The 22,748-nt window shown below is 42.3% G+C and overlaps 1 long non-coding RNA gene across 1 annotated transcript in view; it reads left to right on the top strand.

Annotated features, from left to right (window-relative positions):
• Positions 1-1,803: 1,803 nt before the first annotated feature.
• LOC141993651 (uncharacterized) overlaps positions 1,804-22,748 on the top strand; it is a 123,933-nt gene continuing 102,988 nt past the window's right edge. The window contains exon 1 of the long non-coding RNA XR_012640919.1: positions 1,804-1,933. This is a non-coding gene — a long non-coding RNA (uncharacterized LOC141993651). The remainder of the gene's footprint in view (positions 1,934-22,748) is intronic.

Below are 22,748 nucleotides of genomic sequence, written 5' to 3'. Positions count from 1 at the left end.
TTAAACCAAAATTCGTATTTAATTCACTTTTCTTATGAATTAATGTGCATATTTAAATCTATTGTGCAGCATCGCTTTTAGTGCATGCTTTTCCTCCATTGTCTGTCTCCATTAATAATTGCTATGCACTAATAAAAATTAGGGAATGAAGAAAATAATACTAATAATGAATTCTGTCACTGGCATGCAAAGATCCTCATTAAAGCCAGCAATCCACATGTTGTTGTTTAAATAAATGTCTGTAATTCTTGCCTTTGCATCTAGAGTGTCCATTTTTTCCCCCTATGAGCACAGTCAAGTCTTCCCTTGTTGACTCACATTTCCTTGGTTCTGAGGGAAGGGACTTTGTCTCCGAGGAGAGGAATGTAATGCCATTGAGCTAGAGAAGGAAGCTGAAGGAGGAATTCCCATGTGGGTCAGGTACCTGATACAGTAATGGGATTTACAGGTCCAGGACTATTTGTCTCTCTTTCTTCCCTGTAATGTCAATATAGGGTCAGCTATACCAGATCAGACCAATCTAGTATCCTGGCTCTGACAGTGGCCAGAAGAAAGTGCAAAAATACTCCATAGAGGACAATTATCTAGCCCATACAGGAAGACTTTTCTGAATCCCTGTCAATTGGAGGTGGACTTATGCTCCGGAGCATGAGAGTTCCTGTCCTTTTGATTATTTTTCCCGGTCTAACAACCGTGGATGTTTTCATCCATGTAAAGTTGAAGGTTGGTGGTAAACAAATTTCCATATGCAACTCTGAAAAATGTTTTGTGCAATACAAACAGTAAAAGAGGCATGTGACTACAAGAGATAAACAGGGGGAAATATTTCAGGTTTCAGAGTAGCAGCCGTGTTAGTCTGTATTTGCAAAAAGAAAAGGAGTACTAGTGGCACCTTAGAGACTAACCAATTTATCTGAGCATAAGCTTTCGTGAGCTACAGCTCACTTCATCGGATGCATATATATATATATATATTATATACAAGAACACAAAGTAGATAAACTTCATCTAGTACACTAACTTGCTAGGTAAATGGCAGCTGAATAAGAAACATGCAGACATGCTGACTGACTTGTTCCCTGTTTTTGCACTAGAAAACCATTTGGCTTTGCCTGTTAATTTTTGTAGATACCATTAAAAGTAATACCGCAACTAATGTTATATCAGACCCAATTACTCTAGTGCGCTGCTTCTATTTTTTTTTCTTTCATGCTGTGGCATTTCCTTTCCCCTGAAAACACTCTTTCACTCAGTCTAGCAATTAACTGCTTGAACAGTATAATAAGGAAGCAATTAAGAGGTGACAGAGAAAAATTAACACTCCATTTCACATTAAAGGCCAAGTGAGTATCCTTGCCATTGTGAGTTAAATGTGTCTTTGAAAACCTGTAGTTTGGATGTATTTTCCTTTTGAATAAGAAGCCAGCTCCATGTTTTTTTGTCTAGTGTCCCAATCTGAAAATGGATGATAACTAATTGGGTGCTGTCTGCTTCAGTGAGCTGTATTAATTGTAGTTTGTTCTCCTGTAAGTGTCAAGGAAAACAAAATCTTTGTAATGTGTAGGCACAATGTATGCCGTCTTAATTTGAATATGCAGGCCATGTACCAGAGCAAATAAAGCAAACTGCTGGATGCAATGTTGCCATGGCAGACAGTATTTGCATAATAAATAACAGCTATCATGAGACTTTCTTTATGAAGTTCTCTCCTGTGTTGTCAGCTGTAAGGGTCTCCAATAAAGGAGCCAATATTGAGGAAGTAAGAGTGTGTTTTGCTTGCAAATGCAACACCCAACCACAGTCATTGTTGAGAATACATCATTCTGGTGTTGCTGGCTAAATGTAGGACTCGCAAGCTACGCATGGAGGCACAACCACATTCACATGGTGTTTAGAGTCAGACTGGATTCTCAGATGGTGTGCTTTGGAGAGCGTAAGTGTGAATTGTGTTTGTTAGCTTGGCCTGTGAAGCGCATATCTTTGCAAGACCACCCTCTGCAATATCCAGGCCAATGTGACAAAAGAACAACTGCTTTTTATTTTATAAGGGCCTGTTGGCTCAGTTGAAGTCTGTGGGAGTTTGCTGTTGACTTTAAAAACAGGACCAAGCTGCAAACATATCCTGAAAGAGCTGTAGGCCTTGATCCTGCACCAATGAAGTCAATGAGAATTTTGTCATTGACTTCAGTGGCAGCAGAGTCAGGCCTTTGAAGTCTGTGGATGAGGTTCTGAGTGGTGTGTCTAGCAAACCCAGGCTGGGGAGCTATGGTGGCTTTATGTGATCTTTATGTCCTCCTGCTTCTTGGTGCGGTGGGAGCTGGAGCGTCCCTTAATGTAAGTTAGGCAGCTTTGACTGCAGGGCTGGCTGGCTGTGCTTGCCTATGGGCAGCAGCCCTGACCTAAATCTCCACCTCGCTTTGTGCTGCGGCCCTACCCCACATAGTCCCTACATTGGGCTTTGTAATGGGCTCCTCGGAAGACAACCTGTAGTTGTCTATCTCCTGTGTGGAGGGAATTCTTGCCCCACTTGGATGGATCACAGGGGCTTTTAAGCTGTTCTAACCTCTTTATCTGTATTCGGGGTGAGAATTTCACCTCATGTTACTAACCTGACAAAATAATATGTTCCATCCTAGGACTTTTCTTTTTTTTTAAATGGTGATTAGATCCTATATTAAACCTCTTTATTGTAGTCTGTCCTGCTCCCAAGGGACAGATATCCACGTCCCTGTGCTCCTCAGTGCTGAGATATGATGGTGAAGGGGACTCGGTAGCCGCCTGCTGTAGATAGTCACTGCCACTTGTGGTGGGTTTTTTTTCTGACACCCATGCTGCCACTGTCAGCGGAGATGCTGAGGCAGGAGACAGAGCATTTCCCTTGCCCCTAGAGGTTACAGTTAAAGCACAGCATGGGGAAGCTGGCACTACTACTGCCTGGGGCTGCACCTATTCTTGCCGATAGCTGGTGGCTCTCAGTGACAGTCCGCTATGGCAACTCCTGTATCCCCTGGGATCCCTCCCACATTCCCTTGAAGGCCCATGTCAGAACAAAACCCTCAAGTAGAGGTAGTTGAAATTTCTTTATTTCATCTTCAGTGGAAGGAGTTCCAGTTGCAGAGCTCTGCAGAACTTTCATTACCAAACTACCAGGCTTTGTGAGATACATCTGGTGGGAGGCTTCCTTACTAACCACAAGTCCATATTTGCTGAAAGGTTGGTGGACACTTGCAGCAAGTGCAGGCCCAGTTCCAGGCAAACATATTGGAGATTGTGGCTTCATATTGAAGCTTATGACTTTGAGGCAATACCAGATGGTTTTGACTGGCTTTTACTTTGAGCTTTTTCACTTTGGAGAGGTCAGGCGCTACAGATCTCAAACCCAGCACCACCATATTGTTAAGCAAGACCCTCGCCCTCTCTGCTACTGCCCAGCAAGGGCAGATGAGAAAACTACAGCTGATACCCTGCTAAGAGAGGCTGTTGACTCATCAGGATCCACTGACTAACAGCAGACCCCTGATTGGACATAACACTTCCTGTTCCTGCCACGCCCCTTGTCTGAGCGACTAGTTATTAGGGGTCTGGTCAGCAGCAGGCCTGAGACCAAATTCCGGTTTCCTTGCCTGGTTCCCACTCCTTGTTCCTGTTAACTTGTCTTGTTCCTGGCTCCTGCTTCCTCACCCTGACTCCAGTAACTGACTCCAGCTTGACCCTTGGCATGACTGCTGGCTCTAACTCTATTTCAACCCTTGGTATGGCTTCTGACTGGTTTAACCCTTGGTATGACTCTGCTCTGAGCTCTGACCAGTAGGTCAGACTGCCCACGTTACAGGCCCTGACAGGAGAGGAAGGGAGAGAAAAGGGCATTGGAGCAGATCTTGTGGAACTTTTCTTCCAAAATGTTGGTGAGATCTTTGTCCCAAGAAGGAAGGATGGGAATTGGAAGGATTTGAGGAGGGAATCAAAAGTAGCAAATAAGCAGCTAGGTTTATAGGCTTGGAAGGGTGGGCAATAGGCTATCTGACAAGGGATATGGCAGAGCTGAAGGAGGAAAGAACAAACTTGTAGCAGAAGAAGTCTGTGTGGTTACGGGACTTTCTCCAGAATCCTATTGTGGTTCTGGAGCAGAGGATGTTGGGGGTGAGCCAACATGCACTGGTACATGTGTGTTGGCCTGGAATGTGCAATCCATTATGACATTTAATAAATAGGGAGGTGGATTTCATAGTTCCGTAGAGTTTCAGGCCAGAAGGGACCATTAGATCATTTAGGATGCTGGCTTGTGTTTTATAAATCAAAATAAACAACATTAGCTAGGAGATTCCCTCTCCTATATTCTTCAGTTTAACAGCTTTCTTATTCCTGCATGATAGTGCTATAGTGATGCTGCAGTGTTTTCCATTCTTTTTATTTTTATTACAACAACAATTTTTTTAATCAATACTGATTCTTTACACCAGTTGGACTCGCACTAATAATCTGGAAGACTCATTGCAGATCACCAAGCCTTGCAAATTATTAAGTAGGCAAGAAAACACACTCAAGAAAATTAAGGATATTGTATGTACTGTGTTCAGTACACTTTGGATCAGGGCAAAAATGAAGTCAGTGGAGATGGCTTGCCTTGACTGGTCTAGGATCAGGCCCTTACTTCAGTAAAGCTTCTCTAGATTTAATTATGGTATTTCATAGTGTTCAAGCTAATGCGCGGTGGTGTGATCTGTAGAAGTAATGAACTCTTAGTCACATGAGACTTTACACCATTACCTCTTCTATTAAAACTTTCCTGAGAAGGTGGGTGAGACTGCTGGGTTTCTTGTGAGAATGGTCAGGTTTGGGGATTAGCGAAGTGAGAATTACATAAACTCCTTGACCCTGCCATACTTTATCCTCCTTCTTGAAATAAAACAATGCTATAAACTTGTACGAGATTGTCCAATCTGTGCTGTCAGTAACTAAGGAAAAGCAGAAGTTACCGTATCACGTATCTAGGTGGACTTTTGAAATTGGTATAATTTTATTTTTCAGGGGCAACCTGACTGTTTGCTGGTGTGTTAAATAAAACAGTCTCTTGCAATTTATCTTTGGTTGTGTAAATGTTTTATCACCAGCAGCTACAACCTTGTAGGTGAATCTGATGCATTGATATTAGTGAATGGGCCCCTTGTTTATTTTCTCCAGCTCCTGATACCTGCTTCTAAATAAAAGGAAAAAACCCTCTTCAAATGAGCAACCCAAGATCTAATACAACAGCATGGTATGTGTCAGTTCACACTGTGTCACATGACATAAATCTACTTAATATAACCCACTTGAGGTGACATTTGTGTTACACCTTATCACAGAATTCAGAAATAACACTTGCTTTCACAAGTAAGTAATTATCCTTGCCAGTTGATGGTGTTTTGCTATTTGCAGGTCAAAATGGAAAACAGGCCTGGTTTAGCGAGTTTGTCTTGAAAAGAAATAGTAGGGAAAGAAAACTGGTAGGAAGGAGATCTGAGAGGGCTCTAACTACGTGAAAGAAATTATGCTGGGGAAAGGATGTTTGTCGCTTGGATGTCATGTGACAAAGGGCTTGAACTACAACAGAGGGAAACCCAGATAGGGTTTGGAAAAGCTGCTATAACTTTTGGGCTGTGAGCGAACAGGAGTTTAATTAAGATCAAAGGGGAATTTTAAAGGCAAGAGAGAAAATATTAAACATTGCCAAAAGTACTGATGTGGATTCTCACCCTCCACATAACTCATCCTCAGCAACGGGAGCAAGGATTGAGGTCTGATCTCCCCATCCCACAAATGTGCTGCAGCTTGATCATACTGGCCATTTAAAAACCTGTACTCCAGCCCATGTGTATCCTGATCCTAGTGCATTTATACCTATAGCTTATTCCTTTTTGGACCTAATTCTCATTTGTGTTAAGATCTTCAGGGCTGTAAGTTGGTGTAAATGAGAATCAAGTCCTTTGTCTCTAGTGGGAACAGAATAGTTTCTCCTCCTAAAATGAACTCAGACTGGCCTTAATTCAGTTATGAAACTGAGTGCATCCCCTCCCCTGCCTAGTGCAATGATTACCTGAAAGCCAGAGCTGTATCAGCAGCAACATCTTGTGGATACAGTGAGAAAGCAAAGAAATAGCTGAAACAATTGTGCTGCGGATGTTCTTTGTATTGGCTCACCCTTACTTAACAGCCTAAGTAAAACAGTGACAATAAGTAGGAGTGACCCATGTAACTATGCCCCTTTGCTATATGTGGTAGCATTTGACTTTTAACTTGCTCTGTAGACAATTGTTTTGTGTCAGGATGGGAAGGGATTGCTCGCAATTAGTTGCCAGGAGAAGCGGTTGTCTGTGTCAATAGGGACTGGCTCACTCTCCACAAGAAGATCCCTCACTACTCTCACTTGCTGCCTCTCTGATTCTTCTGGGTGGTGGTTGGATTCTGTTCTCTGTCCTTTTTCACATATGCTGGAGGCTTTTTTCACAATCATGTCATGGTTGCACATTGTACCACCAATTATCAGGGAAGTGCATATAGGGCCATAGGATAGGAAGGGATCTCACTTAATCCAGTCCCCTGCTATACCAGTTAACCCCATCATATCATCCAATTCATAAACTTATCAAGCTCCAGTTTAAAGCTTGGTTAGGTTGTCCCCCCTGCCCATTCCTTCTCATGGGACGCTGTTCCAGAACCTCACTCCTCTGATGGGTAGAAACCTTCCTCTCATTGTAGTTTCAGGTTACCTGGTTCTGACTTGCTTTGCACAAGTTGATTGTCTTGTCCCAATTCCCCACCTGAAAGAAGGACGACGAAGTAGAAGGAACACAGGTACCTGCCAATGCTTATAGCTTCATTGCTGCTCTCCCCACATGTGCAACTGTGGGATAAATCTTCAGCCTCTGGCCTCTCAAAATTGAATAGCACTGATTATGAAGTGTGAGTGACCAAGACCACCAGGTGATGCACTGTTACAGCCTTCCCGCTGGGCAGAAAGCTTGAGGGAGGCCAGCAAATGAGTGAGTCTACCTAATATGGGGTGACATTTTGTGCCAGGAAGGTGAGAGTTCCCCCCTGTTGTCAGTGATGACATTTCTGCTTGGTGGAGTCACTCCAGATTGGCACAGGTTTCATTGTTTATACGGATAAGGTCCAAAACTCTGCAAAGACAAGAAGAGCGTTATAAGGTGTGATACTTAAGTTTCTCAGCCATCTCCTCGGTGTGCTCTTGTAACCTCATTGATTTCAATGAGGTTGCGGGGCTCAGAGCAGAATTGCACCTAGTCTAACGTGCCTCTGTGGGTGTTTCCCAGCTTTCAAAATGTCGAGACACTGGAAATATTCACTGTAAATTTATTTATGCTATTTTCACAGCTTTTCTTTAATTAAAAAACTTACAAACTAAGCTCACAATGTATATTTCTTGATCTCCCTCCTTGGGCCTAACTGCTACTGCCATAGCAACTGTGCGACCTGCTCCTCCCTCCCATGCCTGTCTGCTGCTCAGCTGATGTCCCTATGCTGGCGGTGCCTCCTTCTCCCCTCTGTGCTGCCTCATTCTTTCCCCCTTCACCCCCACCAGTGTCCATGGTCCTGGGCTGTCCTTGCCATAGCAAGCGGAGGTGAGCATGTCTCCTTTCTCCTCTTCCTCTCCTGTCTGGCAATGGCGAAACTATACAGTGGGATTCTGCTGTGTGACATAAACACTGCTCCTTGCAGCAATGAGGAAATGGGCAAAGACGTCTTTAGAAATGGGCCTGAACCAAATCTTCAGGTCCAAACACCAGAGAAATTCAGAGCTACCAGGACCCAGAGCATTCAAGCAGCTTACACCACCCGTGATTTTCTGCCTGCTTTAGGCGCCAGTGGTCTCACGCCTAGGTCCATAGGGATGCTGAGTGAGAGCCTTACCCTCTGCACTGCTGCACTGTGGGCTCAGATGAGGGAACTGCAGCTAATGCCCCACCACCAAACGCTCCACCTGCTGACTCAGGAAGGTCAGGTAACTAGAAGCAGGCTGCTGATTGGACACCACTGGATATAAAGCTTCCTGTTCCTGCCCCCACCCTATTCTGAGTAACTAGTTGCTAGTTTTGTTGCTGCCTAGACCTCTCAGACCAAGATCCTGCTTCTTTGCTTGGCTTCTACTCCTTATTCCTGTTACCATGCATTATCCTTGTTCCTGCTTCCTTGCCCTGACCTCTACTGCTGACTCCATCTTTGACTTTTGGTGTGATTTCTCACTCCGCCTCTGGCTAAACTCTTGGCATGGCTCCAACTCTGACCTTGGCTATGATCTTTGGTGTGACTTCCAACCGTGACCTGATTCCACCCCTGGCTCTGATCACTAGCCAGACTTCCTTGTTGGTCTCTGCTTTAATTCAGGCCCATGTCCTTGTCTACTGTGGTGCCTTCCATTACTCTCTCTTGCCTCTATCTTGCACATCTTAGAAAATCTCTTTCCAGGTCTCTGTTGTCACAGCCGGGGCCCCTGTGCAGCACTTCGGCCCTACAGACCCTCTGCCGCATCACCTGTAACTAGAACTGGTTGAAGCTTTAAAACAGACTTTTTTGGGGTTGTCAAAAAAGGCCTAAAACATAAAATAGGTTGTGAAAAATTGTCCATATTATATCAAATGTTCATGTTTTGTGAAAAATGTCCTGACTTTTAATCAAACAGTTTCAATAATTATTTTTTTTATTAAAAAAACTTTGAAACAAATTTTTTATTTTAAAAAGTTGGTGAATTTTTTTTTAAATGGTCCATTTTGAGCCCTGGGAACCGAAACAACAACTTTATTGTTTTGAATATTTTCATTGTTCATCCAGCTCCGCAGTAACTGAAGCAAAGCAACAGTAACAATTCTTTCTTTGAGTGACTAGTGCTGAAGTGAAGAACACATTCAGTATGAAGGAAAATAGTCACTCAGTCTCCTTAGCCCTCAAATCTTTAGGACTGGAGGATTAATTTCTCTAAATATCGTACCAAAAATAATAGTTTCTCCCCCATGCTGTTAAAAGTGTATGAATCAAAAGAAGCTTTTTTGTCTCTATAATGGGATTAAGTCCAAATTCTCAGATCACAAAGAATGAATCCATTATATCATGTTTTTAAGTTTAATATAGAGCTGATAGTTCTAGAGACAAAACACCCTGATTCTGGGTTGTGTTTCTGCCCCTCCCACCACTCCTGTGCCAGAAAGGGGCCAGAAAGCAGCTGAAATCTCCCCACTCTGGAATTCTCTTTGCACCAGGATTCCCAGTGTGGCACAGAAACTGCATAGCAGCCACATGCTGCCCTCTCCCCTCACAGCCCTTGGTGTGGGAAGGATCAGTGATGTGCCGGGGGACAAAGGGAATGTGCTGGGAATGGGGGTATGGTGTTCATGTAGATATAAGTTAGAGCAACCCCTAGGCTGCTCTAGCAGATGCCATTGGGTGGAACTGCTATCAGAGACTGTGTATTGGACTAGATGCATCCTGGAGGACAATTCCTGTCTTCCTGTGAGCTAATTAATTTAACCTTTTCAAAATCCTTTTAGATGAGATATGGATATGTGCAGTACTATGAGGGTTTTATTCGGCCTTCGTCATAGCCCAACCATTATTCTTGGAGGGTTATGGTCATGTAAAAGCATTGACTCTGTATTATTTTTCTTACTCTCCTGAAGTCTAACTTCGACCACAGGTGGGAAGTTGTAACCAATGAAGTTCCTATTACTTGTTGTAGGCTCCTAGGATTCTGCAGTTTAGTACTGTGATATTTATAGAGCTACCTGTTTTGGTATTGTTCTTCCAGCTCACAGCTGGGAATCTGGCAACAGCTGGTAGGAGCAAATGATAACCAATTAAGTTTCTCCCATCAAAAATTACTGAATTGTCTCTCTTGACATTCTTGTACTTATGAAGCAGCCATTGCTGTGTTTCTTTGCAGCTCTAAAAAGAACCACAGCTGGTAAGTAGTAACTAATTCAATTATTAGTTTTAAAATGTGCCATATTGACTAATTTGACTTTCTTCTCTGAGTTACGTTGCTTCATACTGTTCTTTTCCTCTCTCTGAGAATCGGCACAGGTGGTACATTGTGATGAATGCAAATCACTGCACGCAGACCATAATGCATGGAATGGTTTGCCATAATTGGTCGCTCTCGCAGAATGCTTTGGGTGACTGTGTAAAGCAGGGTAGCTCCACTGAAGTTATTAGCTGAGGATCTGGTCCTAAGTGAAGCAAATAATTTTATAACCTCTATATCAATGAAACTGTGAGGCTGGACACTGGTTTGTTTATAAGAGGTAACTGGTTTAATATTGTTTGTCTTTTGTGAATGGGGGATCAAGATGACTGGTAAGTGGTTAGTGCTTTGTTTCAACATTGTAAAGTGTATTAATGTGTGGTGAATCTAGGCTAGATATTCTCGGTTGATCTATAGACATAGGGTGGTACTGTTGAAAGTGCCCAGGTTTGAAGTTGATACCATGGTAGCCATCAGTAACTTTAAGGACAGTCCATTCCCCCCTCTCCTCGTTTTAGAGAGGCTTGCCTTAAAATAGTCAGTCAGTTAAATAAAACTGGGGCCTGTTAAATTATAAGCTTCATGTGCTTGGTTGTTGATCCAGCAACTGACTCACTTCTACGTCTGTCGATAACCTCCGAGTCCCAGCTCCTCTGTCTCAAGGTTGGCTGCTAGTGTGGCAGGGTAATTGGTGTCTCTCACTGGGCTCCAACCCTGGTATGTGGATTGTGTGAGTGGGCTATTCTAATGGCTCTAGGGCCATGCCTTACTCAGCTCTGCTGCTGCCAGCGACCTCAGCTGGGTGACAAGTGCTGCTCTGCTACTTGGAGATTGGACACTGCCCTGTCCAAACTCCCTCCAAAGCTCCCATTTGCTGCTCCTGTTCACCCCCCCACAGGAATTCACCTGGCAACTGACTTGTATACTAAGCCTCAATGTTCAGCTCCACCCCATCGCTAACAGGGAGAGACTACCCCCTCAGAGACTTCAGACACTGGAACTGATCTACAACTGAAGAATCGCAGCCACATGGCCTCTAATCCAATCGCAGCCACATGGCCTCTTCACCTGTTTCAGTAGCACCTCAGTGACCTCTCTGTGCTGCTCCTCTGTTACATCACCATCCTGATCATCTACTCCCTGGTGTTAGTGCAAAGACATCCTTACAGCTCCTGAGGATGAAGTGGTTCTGTTCATTCTAGTTCTTATGCTGTGCCCATCTCCATGGTATCTGAGACAGAGGCAGTGGAAAGAGGTGTGAAGATGAGGGGCAGTTATTGAGGACAAAGGCGCTTTTCTTGGATAATGGCTGAAAGTGCAGAAGGATGAGGTTGGGTATCAAGGATGTTGGAAGGTGGTGTAGCAGATATGGAATATATGGGTAGGTGAGAGGTAGAGGTACAGGGTGGTTTCTGAGGGTACAAGCATCTTGCCAATAACTTTTCTGTTTTAGAGTCAGGCACCTCTGAACCTTGGAGCTCTAAATTGGATTAGTCAGAGTAAGATTCTTGCACCTCTTCACTGTCAGCTGGGCTAACAAGCAGAGGTACCAAAATACCACAAGATGCAAAGGCTGTTCCCATGGCATTTCCTACCAATCTGGGAAGTAGTAGGAATTCTCATAGGAAAACTGATCTCCTGAGATTTCCAAATAATATTTCCCCAGGCCAGTGAGGTTCACTGAGAAGGTTAGGAGGTGATTTAATCAAAGTCTATAAGTGGTCACGGGAAGAGAAGATATCTGATCTTAGAGGACTCTCAAATGTAGCAGACAAAAGTATAACAAGATCCAATGGCTGGAAATTGCTGAAGTCAGCAAAATTCAAAATGAAAATGTGATCATTTTTAGGTGAGAGTAATTAATCATTGGAACAGCTTCCTAAGGGATGTGGTAAATTTTCCATCACTTGGAGTCTTTAAATAAAGTTTGGATGGCTTTCTAAACAATACGCTCTGGTGCAAGTTGTTGGGCTAGATCCAAGAATCACTGAGTGAAATTCAATGGCCTGAGTTATGCAACAGCTCAGAATAGATGTTCACAATGGTTCATAATTCTCTTCTGGTCTGAGAATCCCTGAATGCAGATGTATGGAATAGCTAAGTGTTGGATAAGCATTCTAACGGTGGAGTGTTTCAGCAAACACTCCTGCACTTAGGGTGGAAGAAGGGTAAAAAAAGGTAAAAAAGGGTCCTGCACTTAGGATGGAAGAATCCAATGCACCGCTACAGACTAGGGACCGAATGGCTCGGCAGCAGTTCTGCGGAAAAGGACCTAGGGGTGACAGTGGACGAGAAGCTGGATATGAGTCAACAGTGTGCCCTTGTTGCCAAGAAGGCCAATGGCATTTTGGGATGTATAAGTAGGGGCATAGCGAGCAGATCGAGGGATGTGATCGTTCCCCTCTATTCGACACTGGTGAGGCCTCATCTGGAGTACTGTGTCCAGTTTTGGGCCCCACACTACAAGAAGGATGTGGATAAATTGGAGAGAGTCCAGCGAAGGGCAACAAAAATGATTAGGGGTCTAGAGCACATGACTTATGAAGAGAGGCTGAGGGAGCTGGGATTGTTTAGTCTGCAGAAGAGAAGAATGAGGGGGGATTTGATAGCTGCTTTCAACTACCTGAAAGGGGGTTCCAAAGAGGATGGCTCTAGACTGTTCTCAATGGTAGCAGATGACAGAACGAGGAGTAATGGTCTCAAGTTGCAATGGGGGAGGTTTAGATTGGATATTAGGAAAAACTTTTTCACTAAGAGGGTGGTGAAACACTGGAATGCGTTACCTAGGGAGGTGGTAGAATCTCCTTCCTTAGAGGTTTTTAAGGTCAGGCTTGACAAAGCCCTGGCTGGGATGATTTAACTGGGAATTGGTCCTGCTTCGAGCAGGGGGTTGGACTAGATGACCTTCTGGGGTCCCTTCCAACCCTGATATTCTATGATTCTATGAAACTGAATCTTTGAAAGGCGTGAGGTTTGCAGACCCACCAACACCATGCAAACTGAGTGATGCTTATGCATCTGCCCTCTTTCACATATCCCAGATGGAGCAATACACATCCTGGGGGGCTGCAGAGACTGAGCAAGGTTTTTCTTGCAGTTAATTCCTCCCTGATTCTCCTGCAGAGCCAAGTATTGCTCCAGGAAGTACTGAACAAGATGAGGGCTCAATCTTGTGGCACTGAAGTCAACGGGAGTAGGATTGATCCCTTGCTCATTTGTTGCTTGCATACCTGCTGCCAAGCACTGCAATAACCTATGGTGACTTGGTCAACACAGAAATCTCGGGAAAGCTAAAATACTGTTGAAGGGCAAGATCAAGACTCCTATGAACAACAGAGGAAAATGAAAGCCAGTACAATACACTGGTAGGTGAAAAATATTACCTTTTAAAAAACCTTGTAAACGAAGAGAGTCTCTTTCCCAAAGGATTGGTCCTGCTTTGAGCAGGGGGTTGGACTAGATGACCTCCTGAGGTCCCTTCCAACCCTGATATTCTATGATTCTATGAAAGAATTCCCCAAAGGAAGAGCCATATTGTGCTGGCTGGATGACAGTGAGTGATGCCTTTTTTCACAAACTGTGGGATAAGAGCTGCATCTTCCCTGAAATTCAAAAGAGGAAGAGAGAGAGAGAAAATCTCCTCCTTCAATCGCATCTCATCTCCTCTCTGCAGCTGGGCATCCTCCATTCTGAGTCCTAACTCTTGCTCAGCTTCTGCTGAGTTCAGGGAGACTGCACAAATCCTTCTTGCTTTAGTAAATTTGAATTATCGCAGGTGTGGAATCGGCCCAGCAGCTACCAGATGCCACTTTTCCTTCCGGGAATATAGAAGAGGAGAAAAAAAGGAATGTATCAACATTCTATTTCAGACCCTATAAACAAACCCCATCCTCTTAAGCAATTCTACCTATGTGATCTAGCTCTCTGTCCATCCAACCTGGGGGATTTGCAGGGCAGTATCCAGATGCCAAACACAATAAAATGTAATTCTTGGTGATGCTTAACTGAGGCTCAGCCCAGAACAACACCCAGGACACTCATTGATAGCCTACCACTGTCGCATCTTATTGTTACCTTGAGAGTTGCATTATCTCCCTGACACAAAGGTGCGCTGGAGGGGAAAACATCAGAAGCTTCTTGAGTTTGAACTTACGGCAAAGGACCTGGCCCCTTGCTTGTGTGGACCCCAACAGTGTTTGAGGAACACTGGCCCAGTTCCCAGGTATGAAGAATTCCTTCCTCAGGTTCCTGCTCTCCAGCCAGCTGATTGGCTGCATTGGCATTGGTTTCCCTGCTCTGTGACCCTTCTGATGAGGATTGAAGAATGTGGAAAAGAAGTTAATGGTGGTCTGAAAAATCCACCTGGCTTCAAGAGGACCATGCCACGCAGAGGGGCTCCATCCCCCCCAAGACCTGTGGAACTTCACTCAGGCAGTACCACTTTGCCTCTTTTTCACCCTCCCTTGTGCACTGACTGTACTCAACCTGAAGTGTTTGCTGGTGCAGAGAGAAGAACTTGAGCCTTGGGCTCTGATCTGCCACAACTTGCTCACCTGCATAAGTGTTGTAGGACTGAGGCCTTTCAAAGTAACCCCACTTTGAAAGTTTTAATTAACTCTGTATTTTATATTTCTTTGTTACACTTTCACACATGGGCAACCAGATGATGGTTTTTCTTAATATCCTTTGAAATATTGTTTATATTTTTCGATTGTGCAAGGATAAAAATTCTATATAATGGTTTATATAATAAATGAAAACATGTCCCTAGATAGTTCTTGATGGGACAGATTGTAACGGGTCTAAATAATTTGCAGGATTTGAGAGTGTATCAGGTCCCCTATGTAACAGTTAAATAATTTCAAGGCCAGGTGTAGTAAAAAGCTTGTCACTTTTTTCTGCTTGTGGTTTCTTAGAAGAGAAATTCTCATCTCTGCAACCTCCTTCCATTTACTGTTACATAAAAACACAAGAGAGACCAGCAAACTGCCTAGGAGTTCTTTAGATACAAGGAGAGAGAGATCCCATCCCTGATACTGGTTTTCATTTTGGGCAGTCTGGCATCGGTATTGGCACTGGTACATGCAGTGATAGTTGCCGATGGTGTAAGAACTTGTCAGTCTTGAGCAAGAGGAGCCGTATCCCCGTCCCTGAGAAACCTGGTGCAAAGGACATTGCTTTTGCTATGCTTACCCATTGCTCTTTTCCTTATGGAAATTTGTTACATTGAAAATGCGGAGAAAAATCAATCTTTTTTTTTTTTTTTTAATGCCTCCTTTGTCTGTCTGTCTTTCTTTCTGTTTTCTTATTTATTTCATTTTGTCATCCTCCTACCCTGACACTTCTGATCACTTAGTTTTGATCGGAGATAGGCCTCAGCCATGCAGTTTTGATGTGATTGGGAACTTCCCCAAAGTTCAGAGACATTTGAATTGGGCCACTGGTTTAAGCCTATCTCTAGTTCTGGTGAAGCTCGGAAGAAGATAAAAGCCATAAAACTATCTTACAACTCCCATGAGGGGGCCTACTCTTCAGCTGTTCTCAAGTCTTTTCTCACAGTTCCTTTCAAGCTGTGATCTTGTTAGCACAATCCCCTAAAATATAGGGAACGGAATTTCCCTTTCCTTGATTCACAGTACAGATTGACTGTTTATTAAAATTCACCCTCCTTGATGACTGATTTCCTTCAGCGTACAGGATGTAGTAGTCCCAGTTTACACCCACATGGTTTATTAACTCATGCCTGTTTTAGACAGGTTCTTTGATCTAGGCTAACAGACTTGATCTTCTAGAATTCTCCAAGGGGGAGGATCCTTTCCCTTTTTTCCCTCACTGATGTTTCCTTGCTGCTGGTCATGCCTGTTTGCATCTGGGAAGGATGCTAAGTGCTAAAGCTGAACATGAGTAGAGCCCGGTGCAGAGTGGTGTTTACTTGCAAATTATCTACAGCAACTTAAGGCTGGTCTACACTGGCATAACTATGTCTCTCACGGGTAGGGTGGCCAGGTGTCTGGTTTTCAACCGGAAAGTATAGTTGAAAAGAAAACCTGACAGTGTCTGGTCAATGCAGGCGGAGAAGGTGGGGAGCCATGGGGTCATCACCCATGACAACCCCTACTCAGCTGGGTCTGCCTCCTACCTGCATCAGACAGCTGGAGCTCCCAACCCCAGCTCTGTAAGTGAGTCCCTCCTGACCCAGGTGGTGGAGGGGTCTGAGGGGAAAATCAGCAAGTGGCAGGGAGGGGGGAAGAGGAGTGAATGGGGGCGGGGCCTTGGAAGCAAGAGGTGGGGCTGCAGGGGCAGGGACTTGGGGAGAAGGGGCAGGACAGGGGAGGGACCTCGGGGAAAGAGGTGGGGCGGAGGAGATTCTAGCACTCCTGCTAGTGGCCGGTTTTTAAATATGACAAAGTTGGCAACCCTACTCAGGGGTGTGAAAACTCCATACCCCTGGAGAGACATCACTATGAGGTCCTAACCCTTGGTGTAGACAGTGCTAGGTCGACAGAAGAAATCTTCTGTCAACCTACCTACCGCCTCTCGAGGAGATGGATTACAATGCCGATGGGAGAATGCCTACCATCGGCATAAGTGAAGTCTACACTGAATCAGTACAGTGGCACAGCTGCAGTGGTTTAAGTGTAAACATGCCCTTATTTTCTCAAGTTTACACGCCACTTGTTTGGTAAAATGATATTTTAATTTTCTATTCTTTTTATGGCTGCACAACTAATAATACACACAGTGGACGGGGTTTGCACAAAATACTGCTGCCGAGAGGATATGACCATGTGAGCCAGCATTTGTTTCCTGCTGTTTTCTTATCAATTGCTTTTAATTTCAGCAGCTACCTGCTTGTGCATCTGCTCTCTTTTCCCCACCTCAGGTATTTTGTGCTCTTATTGTGATTCAGTTCTGTTCAGCTTGAAAGGTTTCAGTGTATGTTGTCATGGTTACAGGTGCCAGAACTGGAAAATAAATGAAGGGGGTATCAAGGAGTTGCCATGGTTCTGATGGAGGCTTAGCGCCGAGATGTTAGATATGACTTTGCTGGATTCTGTTATTTGACGATGGATCCGTTTTAATAGAATATTTAAATGCTTGCTTGAATATAGATTGCACTAAAATGGAAATATGTGTAACTGGATTTAAAGTAAATGACAATTTCTTTAAACATTTTTTGAGTGCATTCCCAATGGGACAATCCGCAACCGAAGGAATGGTTTCCAGAACATGCACTATTGACTGAATGAGTAATACCAGCAATTTCATTAGCACTCTCTATCAGCACAGTCTGAATGGGGGTCCAGCTTTCCCTTTTACTGCACATAAGGGCACATAATGAATTGAAGAACCTTTCCAGAAAGAAAAAGCTGCTATAGAACTGTCTGCCCATATATCGGAGTAAAAAGGGCTCTGCTACAAACTGGGCACCTTCCCCCTCAGGTTCGTCATCCTCATTTGTGGTATATGTAGTACAGCTAGTTGGGAATTTTCTCACTAAAGGTTTTTTCATGGGAAACCACCCATTTGTTCCTGGGAAAGGCTCATTTTGGACCAATCTCCCAATTTTTTTTGGGGGGGGGGTGAGGGATTGAAAAATGTTTCAAAATGGTCAACATCTCATTTTCACAATTTCAAAATGAAAAATTTCATTTTTCAGTTTGAAACAACTTTTCATTTTGAAATTGGAATTAATTTATGCAAAAAAAGTTTAAAAATATAAAAAGGTGAAAATTGAAGCAAAATATTACAAAATTATCAGAATGAAACATTTTAATTAATCCAGTCTGAAATTCTTTTCAGATTATTGGTTCATTAATTTTTTTTTGAGATTTTTGAACTTTTCTTCTGATTCTAGATGAGAAAAAATTTTGAAATCTCAAATTCTCATGGGACAGGAAAATCTGCTCTAGGATGTAATTAACAATGCCTGGCAGCAAAGGACAGGCGACCCTGATAATGAAGACCACACCAGAACTTTTACAATGCCAGATTCCATTCTACCATATGTTTCGTAAAGGTCATGGATAACTTTGATTCAGTATTCTTGGTTTGGTCATTTTCTTTTAACTTCCTTGTCCTTTCTCTTGCCCTGGGGAGCGTCTGAACCTTTCTTATGTGTTTCTGATGTTGAAGCTGGTTAATCTCATAGTGGTTGCATCAGTGACTGACTTGTTTCATAGCTGATCATGTATCACAGTGCATGGTGGACTGGACAACACCACAAAGCACTGGGGTTCATCAGGCCTCTAAGATGGGTGGTCACACTTAATGTGTGAACATTAGGAAAATTCTCACTGGACTTGACAGGGCAAGGGTGGGCGTTACCTTGGTGCTCCAAAAGTTAATTTCCTAGGTAGCTGAAGTTTAGGGTTCAGGGTAGGAATGGGGTTAATATCCAGTAATGTAATCACCAACAATGTATTCAGAGCTACACAATGAACAGAAATCAATATGCCCTGCTTCAGAGAGCATACAGCCTAAAAGACCAACATAGGAAGACAGATACTGGGGAAAGTAAAAATAGAAGGTTTTTAAAAAATGAAAAATTCACAAACTTAATTTTTTTTTCTATTTTTCAAAAATTTTAGAAAATATCTGAAACTTTGAAATTTCTACAATATTTTTTCAAAAACTGAAACATTTCAATGAGCTTCCAATGAACCCAATGAAAATGCCACCAACATTTTTCAAAGCTTCTCCTGATTTTTGAAAACCTACAAAATATTTAGAAAAATGAAAAATGTTGACTAGCTGTAGGTGGTGATGCTGAGATATTTGGGTGACATCAGATGCAGGTATTTATTCGGGTGGAATGAGATTTCCAATGGGATTTTATTTCACCGGCTTACCAAGTACAGCAGGCTGGATAAAATAATAATTTGTCAAGACAAGTATGATTTTTATATACAAGTATATATAATAGCAAAGTTTTTGCATTTTAAAGTGCCGCAAAATTCAGCTCTTGCCTCTTAGTTTAGTATTTTACCCTGAAGTTGATGAATGAAGGCAGACAGTATGATATCCTTACAGTGCTCATTAGTGATTGTAATTGGGAGTAATTGTAGGATGAAATTTTACCAAAGTTTGATGTTTTCTTAATAAACTCAGTGGAGGTTGTTTTGCAGTTTGTCCTTTTCCCTATTTTTTCCTTCATTTCTACTTACAAACAAGCATATGGAATTAACCCTTCCTCTAGCAAGATTGCTTAATGGGAGTTTTTTTTGTACATCTAGCCACCAGGGATTAATCTTGCTGAATAGTTTTGACAACACTCCTATAACTGGACAGCTCCCTGAGAAAAGATGGGCATTTCCCCCGTCAAATGCAGAACTTGCACTTGCCCAGGGCATAGAATGCTGCATTCATCCTTGAAATCTGGATCTCTCCTATGGCAGCTTGAAAATAACATACAGGTAAATCTCAATGTAATGGGCTGTACGTTTATGAAACCTGCCACCCTGTAGACTGGAATTAATCCTGCTGGGAAATGGTTAGGTGGATTCTGGTGACTCATTTACAGAGATGGCTCATTACTCAGCCTTGACATAAGGTGGTGAATGTGGCTTTCTGGAGAAGGAGCATCGTAGGGTGTGGGTTGAGCTATCTTGAGGGAAGAACCAATCTTAGGGAGAAGGTTGGAACTGAACTTTGTGTTGGTAATAAAGCTGGACAAATTTTTGTTGGAGAATAGTAAATTTGTCAAAAAATGCAGTTTCAGGACCACATAGGCAAACTAGATAACAGAGTGTGTCATATAAATTCCTGTTTGCCAGAAACAGCATTAACAAAATATCAACTGCTGTCTTATGGCAGTATTTTCTCTTCATGGTTCTGCCTAACTCTGGCTGTTGCCAATCAATCTGTTATGTTTTCCTTGAATCTGAATATAGTTACTAGTATAATTATTTAGAGACATAACATGCATCCACCTGATAGATAAATGGGTAAAAGATTGGCTGTTTTACTTGATTCTCTCTCTAAATTTTTACTTTGATTAATACGCTATGAAAATAGACTCATTAGGACTATTTTTCAGTATCTTCTTTTCATTAAGTAGTAAGATTATTGCTATAAAGGGCAACAATGACCACTAGTGGAAGAAGATATTTTTACAAAAGAAGTTCATGCTCACATAAATACAAAAAATATTGGTCTAAAATATAACTTGCAGAGAATGCAACACACAGTTTGATTGCTTCTGTGTGCATTAATGACTGGAAACTATTTACATATTTTTGCAGGATGTATATATTTTATTAGCATTTAATGGGCACATGACACAATCTGCAAAATATTAATAAATATTATTCTATTCTGAAACAATCCTACCCAAAATATGTGTTGCATTTCTCTTCACCTGCTTTGTGTTGCTAATTGAATTTGCATGGAAACTGTGGGCTGGATCCTGCATCTTGTGGAGTCATTTTCACTAGCACAAGGCCTATGGAAAAAAACACCCAATCCACTTTGCCTTGGTATAAATGACTGGACCAGGTGCAGGAGAATGATGAATTGGACTTTTTCTTTTGTGTGTCAAGTGTTCCTTCTGCTTATTCACCCCTTAATATCACAGCATGCTCTTTGGTATAATTGTCATGTTCGCATTGCCACAGCTTGCGATGCCACAGACAGAAGATGATGGCTTCAGCTGAAGAGTAAACATAGGCAGATAAGGGCCTATGTCTATCGGTTAAAAGTTTATTCTCTTCTGAACTGCCCTTTGTGTTGTCATCTACACCAGTGCAAATTTAGGGCAGAGTGGTTGTAAAATGCTATCCTCTTTATTGGTAGACTAACGTACAGATAATATAGAATGATCACAAAGATTTGAAACGTTATCAGTAACTTCTCTTAAGACGGTCACTTTTCCTACCATTGATTCAGATGTCAACTCTTGGATTCCTTCAATTTTAGTGTGATGAGTTATTTAAAATAAGAGGAGAAGCTCAAAATATCTGAGCACGCAAGCAAGTCATTGAATCCATACCAGAGCTAATTTCTCCTATCAATGCTAATGTGTAAGTCATGTTATCATTAATGAGCTACACGTATGATTTGAAGGGGAATGTATTCTACAGAGCTTACTCTACAAGGCAGTATGAAGTTATTGTTTTGAATTGTCTCTGCAATGTGTAGCTGAAACCAAGCCAAGGGCATGATGCCAAAGAAAAGGAGAAAATATTTAAGAAGCCAGTTTACCAGTAGCTAAGCAGCTGTCAACTAATTTTTCTAGAAGACAAATATTTCACATTAATGACATCTGATTGTGTGTGTTTATAATATATAATTGCGTGCTTACACACAGTGTGTGTATAGATACATATATAGATCGATATACTTTCTTCTGTAAATTCCATCAAATGGGGTCTGCTCGGAGTCCTCTCTCTCCAAAAGGTTTCAGAGTAACAGCCGTGTAAGTCTGTATTCGCAAAAAGAAAAGGAGTACTTGTGGCACCTTAGAGACTAACCAATTTATTTGAGCATGAGCTTTCGTGAGCTACAGCTCAGTTCATCGGATGCATACTGTGGAACCTGCAGAAGACATTCTTCTACTGTCTTCTGCAGTTTCCACAGTATGCATCCGATGAAGTGAGCTGTAGCTCACGAAAGCTCATGCTCAAATAAATTGGTTAGTCTCTAAGGTGCCACAAGTACTCCGTCTCTCCAAAAGGGCTCTGATCAATGCCATATTCCCTTTCACACCGCTTGTGAATATGTCTTCCTTTATGATATCCCACCACGTCTTCTTGGGTTGTCCTGTCTCTTTTCCTTCAGTCTTCATCTGTTGAACTCTCTTCCCCTCGTAGTTGTCAGGAATGCACATTTTATCACCAAACATCTAAGCCTCCCTGATTTTTTCGTTTGGATGTTACTTTGAGCACATCTCTAACATACACATTCCTCATGTGGTCTGTCTTGCTTACACCACTCATCAATGACAACATTCTCATTTCTGTGGAACAGATCATTTGCTCATGTTTCTCTGTCGTCCAACACTCAGAACCATACATTAAAACTGGACAGACCACTGTTTTATAGACTCTCCCTTTTAATCTTTTTGATCTCTCTCTGTCACCTACTACACTACATGTCTCTATAGAGAAGAGAATTATTATTGTAAAATGAACACCAACTTAAAATAAACAACAATGAAAACACTACAATATATAAAGTTCAGAACCAGTATTTAATACAATGTGATTTTGTTTTCTCAGAGGTCTATAGAGGAGGGAAGGTCCAGTGATTAGGATGTTAGCCTGGGATTCCGTAGAACTGGGATGAGTTCCCTTGTCCATCACTGACTTTGTGTGACCTTGGGCAAGTCCCTTAGTCTCTGTGTGCCTCAGCTCCCTGCCTGTACGACTGGGATAACAGCACTTTCCTATCTCCCAGGGGCGTTGTGAAGATAAATATATGAAAGACTGTGAGGCACTCAGCTATGATGGTAAATGGGAGCCATGTACTTATCTAAGGTTAAAGCTGAGTGAATATCTGATTTTTTTTGGTTTTGAGAGGCAAAACAAAAAATCCAGGGGAAAAAATCAGTTCAGTTCAAACTGAAATTGACTATTTTTATTTTATTTTATTTTTTATTTTATTTGCTGAAATGAAAAAAATGGGAAAAAATTGTTTCAGGTCAAACAAAAGGAAATTTTTTTCAGGATTTTTTCCTGCAGTGGGTCATTTTCAGATATCTTTCTCCTTGTTTGTTTGTTTTGTTTCAATA

This window comes from Natator depressus, chromosome 9 (genome assembly GCF_965152275.1).
Source record: "Natator depressus isolate rNatDep1 chromosome 9, rNatDep2.hap1, whole genome shotgun sequence".
NCBI lineage: Eukaryota > Metazoa > Chordata > Testudines > Cheloniidae > Natator > Natator depressus.
The sequence above is the reverse complement of the archived record's forward strand: the minus strand, read 5'-3'. Positions and strand labels throughout refer to the sequence as shown.